Genomic DNA, 7632 nt, shown 5'->3' with positions numbered 1-7632 from the left:
CTTTTTTTTTATTTTACATACCAATTCTAGTTCCCCCTCACTCCTTTCCTCCCTCTCCCCCACCTATCCCCTACCTTGCCCTCCATCCACTCTTTAGAGAGGGTGGGGCATCCGATGGGGAGTCAACAAAATCTGTCACATCACCTAAGGCAGGACCAAGGCCATCTTCCCTGTATCTAGGCTGAGCAAGGTACCCCTCCATAGAGAATGGACTCAGAAAAGACAGTTAATGCACTAGGGACAAATACTGGTTCCACACCAGTGGCCTCACAAACTGCCTAAGCCACACAACTACCATCCACATGGAGAGGGCCTGTCCTATGAAGGTTCCCCAGCTGTCAGTCTGGAGTAAGTGAGTTTCCACTAGCTCAGGTCAGCTGTTTCTTTGGTTCTCCCCACCATGGTCTTAACCCCTTTGCTCATATTATAGCTCCTTCCCCTCTTTGACTGGACTGCAGGAGCGAGGCCCAATGCTTAGCTTCTCTCTCTGCATCTGCTTCCATCAGTTACTGGATGAAGGTTCTATGATGACAATTAAGTAGTCACCAATCTGATTACAGAGGAAGGTCAGTTCAGCACTTTTTTCTCTATTGCTTAGATTCTTAGCTCCATCATCCTTCTAGAATCCTGGGAATTTCCCTAGTGCCAGGTTTCTCCCTAACCCCCAATGGCTCCATCTATCAATATATCTTGTTTTCTTGCTCTCCCTCTCTGACCTTCCCCCAACTTGACCTTCTGTATCCCTCATGCTCTCCTCCCTCTATCCCTCTTCTCTCTCCCACTGCCCTTCTTCACTCCCCCCGACCCATTCTCCCAATTTTGTATGGCCCCCTCGGAAAGAAAAACAGACAAGATCTCCTGAGTAAATTGAAACAACTTCTTGAGGGGCATTTCTTTTCCCGGATTATTGACAGGGCTGTTTGAATTAACTTTTGAGGAAGAAGACAATGTTATTTTATTTTATTTTTTAAAAAAAACTAAAAACTATCTTTTTTTCATTTTACATACCAATCCCAGTTCCCACTCCCTCCCCTTTCCATCCACCTTCCCCTGATCCACTCTTCAGAGAGGGTCAGGCACATTGCTTTGAGGAAGGACCAAGGCCCTCCCTGTTATATCTAGGCTGAGCAAGATATCCATCCAAAGAGAAGGGTTCCAACAAAGCCAGTACAAGCAGTAGGGATAAGTCCTGGTCCCACTGTCAGTGGCCCTACAGTCTGCCCCAGCTATACAACTGTCACCCACATTCAGAGGATCTAGTTTGATCCTATGCTGTTTCCTTTCCTGGCTGTCTGGAGTTGGTGAGCTCCCATTAGCTCAGGTAAACTGTTTCAGTGGGTGTCCCCCATCATGGTCTTGACCTCTTTGCTCATATTCTCATTTCTACTCTTTGACTGAATTTTGGGAGCTCAGTGCTCCACTGTATGAAGGTTCTATGTGACATTTAGGATATTCATCTGTCTGACTACATGGCAAGGCCAGTTCAGACAGCTTCTCCACTATTCCTTAGGGTCTTAGCTGGGGTCATCCTTGTGGATTCCTGGGAATTTCTCTAGTGCCAGGTTTCTTGCTAGCCCCATAACAGCTTCCTCAATCAAGATATCTCTTTTCTTGTTCTCCATCTCTGCCCTTTCCCCATCTTAACTATCTTGTTCCCTCAAGTTCTCCTCCCTCTCTGCTCCTTCCCTCCTCCTCCCTTTCCTCCTCCCCTTCTCCCCCTACCTCTGTGTCCCCAGTTTCTCAGGATATCTTGCCTATTTCCCCTTCCCAAGGGGATCTATATATTTTTTGTCTTAGGGTTCTCCTTGTTACTTATTTTCTCTGGGGTCATCGACTATAGGCTAGTTATCCTCTGTTTTATAGCTAATAACCATTTATGAGTGAATACATAACATGCTCATCTTTCTGGGTATGGGTTAACTCACTCAGGATGTTTTTTTTTTTTCTAGTGGGAAAAAGGAATGTTGTGTCTTGTTCTTTACAAGAAAGCTTCTTGTTAGACAGAGTGTAATTTTATCTTTCTGGCTGTAGAATGTCATGTCTCTATTCAGGTCTGGAAATACAGTTAGTACTCACTCTGTTGACTAGCAATCAAAATCCTACCTATTTCATTTCTGCTTTTACAAGCCACTGAGTGTGAGGGATGGAGGTCTATCCTCAATGACATCCAAACCTGCTAGTATGTGACTATCCACCTAACCTTACATCCCTACGAGGATTAGTGTCAGTTGCTAATATTAAATGTCAGACCCCAAAATAAAATAAATACCTCCTGCTCACAAGACCAGTATGAATAGGTTAAAAGAACATCTCCATGAACATCCCGAGTAAGAGTTCTTTAAGTACACAATACCCAAGGTTCAGGGTGCTGATTTTTCTTTTATTCTTATCACATTGATTCTGAGCACATCAGTTTGCAGGAGTAGGCTTCCACCTATTGTTTGTGTAGTTTAAATTAACAAGTAAATAAGCAATCACATGGAGTTTACAGGTGTGCATATTTACTCCTTAAGTGGACTAATGTAAGCATCTTTTGTTTACTCCTATCTCTTGTACTCTCCAACTCCCCATAGCCCGAGTTCACTAATGCTGTGAGCACAAAGGGCCAGGCAATAGGCTTTGTTCTTCTAATTCATTATTTGTCTCAATTCTCTTTATTCATCTGTATCCTCACATGCCAGAAAAAGGCATATACTTATCTCCATTTATTTGTTCATTCACTCATTTTACCTTTAAAACTGTTAGTTTGATATTGGCATGTCAATATGGGCTGTCTTATATTGGAGTATAGAACACACATTTTTTTCATTACATTTTTCTCCATTTCTATATGGAAGGTCAATGTTATAATGTAGATACATAAACGCAGGTAAAGAAATGCATATAATCATTTTAACAATTCCACAAGCATTATATTTCCATAACTTTGAGGGTGAATGTACTTGAAATTGTCATTGAGTTTTGAGTGACCTTTCATGATGACATTCTCGTGCCTGAGAAACATTACTAGTTTTATGTATTTATTGATTCTACTTTATTTAAATGATTATCAATAATCTCTTTTAATGTGTTGCCCTTTATCCAATAAGTACACATGACAGGACTGGAAAGGGCGTGGAAAAAATATAATTTTTATTCTGATAAGTATACATAAAAGTAAATCTTTATTAGGAAGTTCCTTTGAATAAGTTTTCAATATTAACTATTATATCTAACCTTCCAACCAAATACATTAGCATATGCATATTCTCTGAAAATCATTATAAGATGTGTAATCAAAAATGCTTCAGAAGTTGCAGTGTGTTTGACTTTAATAGATATTTAAGTTGTTTGGATTATAGAAGAATGTTTTGTGGAACCACAGACAGTGTTTATTCTTATATTAATAATTCAAGTATTAATAAAGTATGATTGGGTATATTGTAATATCTGAAAATACATTAAAGACATTTTTCAGGATGGAAAATTAACATTTTTATTTACTAGTTTATTGGTTTTAAGATCTTGAATGTGTTGTGTAGCTGAAGCAATGAAATTGTTCACAAACTTGATTGAAAACATTGTCTTTATGGAGCACCAGTTTATGTTTTATGTTCAGAAATCTTATGCAGTAGAGAGGTATAATTGTCAAAATCCTGAATTCAAGATGAACTAAAACTTAAATAATCTGGGAAACAGAACCAGGTAGTAAATAGGTGCCAAGGGGCTAGAGAGCATGCATTTTACTCTGGCATCTAAGAAAACTGAAAGACGGATTTATGTGTAGAACTGGAGAAGGTGGCTAGAAACCCCTTCCTGCTATATTATTTCTCTAAGGACCTTGGGAAAGCTTTAGAGTACTTGTCTCCCCACTTCACTGTGTTTCTGTGCCACTGGGGATGTCGAAAAAAATGTCGATTCTGGTATGCAGCATTCTTGCATTGATTGTACATAAAAGATAGTGGTTTCATCATCAGTCCTGTGCAAGAAATATTTCTTACTTTATTCCACAAGAGAATATATTTCATGACTAGAAAAGAACAGTTGCCAAACATTGACAAAATATGAACTCTCACCATTTCTTCTTGGAAATAAGTCTGTGCAAAATCCTCTAAATAAATGTAGACTCTGAACCACTAAGTGTGGGAGGGAAGCAGAAGGGATGCATTTCCAAGCAGTTGCCAGATGATGCTGGCCCACATTTGAGCAGCAAAGCTCTAAGTGTGTAACAAAGAGTTGGGGAACTGTTAAAAACAAAGTTCCTATAGTTACATAATTTTCTAACCACTCACGGAAGAGGTGTATAGAAATTGAAAGCCAGCTGGTATTTATGTTCCTAAGCCACAGGTGCATTTCTCAGCTATAATGTTTTATTTAAATGTTTCATATTATTCTCCACCCACTCTGTGAGAGGTGCTGTTATTATCTGCACTTTACAGATGAGGAAGTGAACTTAAGAGATCTTAAGTAATAAATCCACAACACGTAGAAGTACTGAGAATTAAAATTAGAATTGCACAACTACAAAGGCTGTGCTTTCAATAACCTTATAACTGCCAGCTATGTGCCAGAGCCATCTAGTTAAGTACATAATTTAGGATGTGAATGTGGGAGTCTATTAAGAATGATAGCGACTGAGTTCCAAAGAGAGAAAAGGCTTACCCAGGGTTGAGTTATTTGTGTTAGAGCAGGGATCCAAACTAAGTCTATTTGACTCTAAAGAGGAGAACTTGGGGTAATATCTGTGGAGAAAAAAATAACAACCAAATCTCAAATATTTGCAAGGGTATGGTCACAAGTAATTTAAGAATGGAGATGTTTTCAGAACTTAAAGTACAAGTAATATCACTTGCATGAGGATAGGAGGTGTGGATCAGAAATCAAAGACTGACTGCCATCTAAGCTCTTAGCTTCTAGCTTCTATATCTCATCAGCTGTGCTGATAATGGCTTTGGAAGACAATATTTTACAGTATTACTTAGAAAAATACCTACTTATTTCAACATTTATTTAAAAAGATAATCATTCTATCTACCAGGTGTGTCTAACATTTCAACATTATGGCAAGACATTGTTGTCTACAAAGTTCATACTCAACAACCACAAAATTGAGTTACAAAAGCTATCAGAGGTCTCAATGTTTTAAGCAAGTTTATGATTTTGTATTTGTTGGTCACATTCACAGCTGTCCTCGGCAGCATGTGGCCTATAAGCTGTGGACTGGGCATGACTGAACTTTACTTGAAAATTGAATACTTAAAGATAACAGGTATTCTAAGGATATAGCTTGTTGGTCAGTTAAGTAAATATGTTCTATAAAGAGAGCATATTTAAAGTATCACTATTTTCTATCTCTAAATGACTACCCAAATAGTTTTCTTTAAATTAATTAATTATTTCTTTTTTGGTTTGTAAGTATTGTATTGAGATTTTTTTTGCATCTATGTTCCATCAGAGATACTGGCATGGTTTTCTTTTCCCCTTTTTATTTAAAATAGATTCTTAACTCATACAATATATCTTGATTATAGTTTCTGCTCGCTCTACTCTGTGTCCCTCCCTCACTCCCCTCCCCTTTGGATGCATTTTTTTTACCTTTCATTATAAAGGAATAGTCTTCTAAGATATAATAATAAAATATAACAAAATAAGATGTAACGTGATAAAACAAAAACTATCATACTAAAGTTGGACATAGCAACCCAACAGGAGATAAAGGGTCCCAAGAGTAGGCACGAGTCAGAGACCAACTTGTTCTTATAATCAGGAGTCCCATAAAAATACTAAGATCAGAGATGTAATTTATACAAAAAGGACTTGATACAGAACCATGTAGGCCCTGTGCTTGTTGCCTCAGTCTTTGTGAGTTCACATGAGTCTTGTTTAGTAGTTGATTTAGAAGGCCATGTTCTCCTGGTTTCCTCAACCACCTATTACTCTTACAATCTCTCCAAGTCATCTTCTGCTGGGTTCCATGAGCTCTGAGGGGAGGAATTTGATGGAGACATACCACCTAGACTCTCTTTTCAAATAATGTCTGGTTGTGGGTCTCTGCATCTGTTACCGTCTTCTGCTGGAGGAAGCTTCTCTGATGATGACTGGATAAGGTACTGATCTATGAGTATAGCAAAAAATCCTTAGGAGTAATTTTATTGATACTTTTATCCTAGATCCCTGGCCTATCTAGTCTGGTTCTTGATCACCTAACAGTGACAGGTATAGGTTTCGTCTCATTCAGTAGGCCTTAAATCAAATCACACATTGATTGGCTACTCCTGCATGTTCTGTGTCGCCATTGTCCTAGCATATCTTGCAGACTGGACAGATTGAATGAAGGTAAAGGATTTGTGAATGGGTTGATATCCACATTTTTCTTTTGGTAGGCTGCAGAGTACCTTCCCACTCCAAAGACACTTACATAGGGGTGAAGGTTCTATGTAGGCACTAGTTCTACCTCTCTATACTGCTGGTAGGCATTTTTTGCTTAAATAGCTGTATGACTATTTCTTCTGGCCCTCAGAATAGCGAGACAGTAGAGTTTTGGTGTTTAAACCAGTCCATTTGTAATATTTATATGGCATCACTATAAAACTAATAAGTTTTCTGTATTTAAGAAATTGGTTGAAGCTCAAGTCTTTTTTTCCAGGTGTTGTGTTGTTTGTTCTTACTGTGGCGGTGAAAAGGCACCCATGGAAGTAACTGGTCCAGCAGATATAAGCAACTGAAACAACCTGTAAGTACATATTATCATTGTCTAGGAGCAAGCATAAAAGCATAAGGAGAAATCATACTGAGGGACAATTGGTCTGAATGTGCCTCAACCGATGATCAAGTGTAGATCATGTAGAGATGGATGCAGTTTGGGTAGTGTCTACCTGGAGGGAAGCTGAGTCTATGGGCTGGCCTGTACTTTGCCTCTAGTATGATAATCACCTTAATTATAACAGACTTAACCTTCCCTATGAGAGAAATTTTTGTACTATATCTTCGGTATTGTTTCTAAACTATTGGGGAACTGAGAGTAACCCTAGGTTGTTTATACTACACAGGAATATTTCAAACAATCTAGAAATTTGAGGTCAAATCAATGAAAAGATTTTAAAAATCTTTAATACAAATGAAATATAATTTGACTAGAGATACTGATTCTCAAGGCAACTTCTTGGAATCAGATAACAAAACTAGGTATATGGCAGGTTTAGACCTGACTGTTGATCACTGATAAAGCTTCTTCAAAACTCAAGATTTTATGGCATACCTAAGTGTAAAACCAGTTGCAATATGGTAGAACAAGATATTATATCAGTCATTTACTAGATGTTTTCAATTGTCTTATCAGGTAGGTTCTAGTTGACAAGTATACATAACCCAGTACCTGAACATTTCAACGAAGCACCTTTCTTATAAAAACAAACGAAACAAAACAAAATAAAAATTCAATAAGGGGCTACAAAGAAGTTAAAATTCTTATTGTGGAGTAATTAATGGATCAAGATATCAGAAATTGGTCTTTAATGAGCATCATTTCTTTTCATAAAATTATGCTTGGAAAGAGGAGATTTCTTTTATGATGGTAAATTATATAGATTATGCTCTGCTCTAAATGTACAACATACAAGGCACAAGTCCATGGGCAACTGGATACATAGACAG

General features: G+C 37.9%; 1 protein-coding gene across 1 annotated transcript in view; it reads left to right on the top strand.

The window, feature by feature from the left end:
• The first annotated feature begins 6654 nt into the window (after positions 1-6654).
• Positions 6655-7632, top strand: part of LOC130867758 (melanoma-associated antigen B18-like) — a 399852-nt gene continuing 398874 nt past the window's right edge. Inside the window, exon 1 of the mRNA XM_057759917.1 lies at positions 6655-6712. The gene's annotated coding sequence lies outside the window, so the exon portion shown is untranslated. The remainder of the gene's footprint in view (positions 6713-7632) is intronic.

Source organism: Chionomys nivalis, chromosome X, assembly GCF_950005125.1.
Source record: "Chionomys nivalis chromosome X, mChiNiv1.1, whole genome shotgun sequence".
NCBI lineage: Eukaryota > Metazoa > Chordata > Mammalia > Rodentia > Cricetidae > Chionomys > Chionomys nivalis.
The sequence above is the reverse complement of the archived record's forward strand: the minus strand, read 5'-3'. Positions and strand labels throughout refer to the sequence as shown.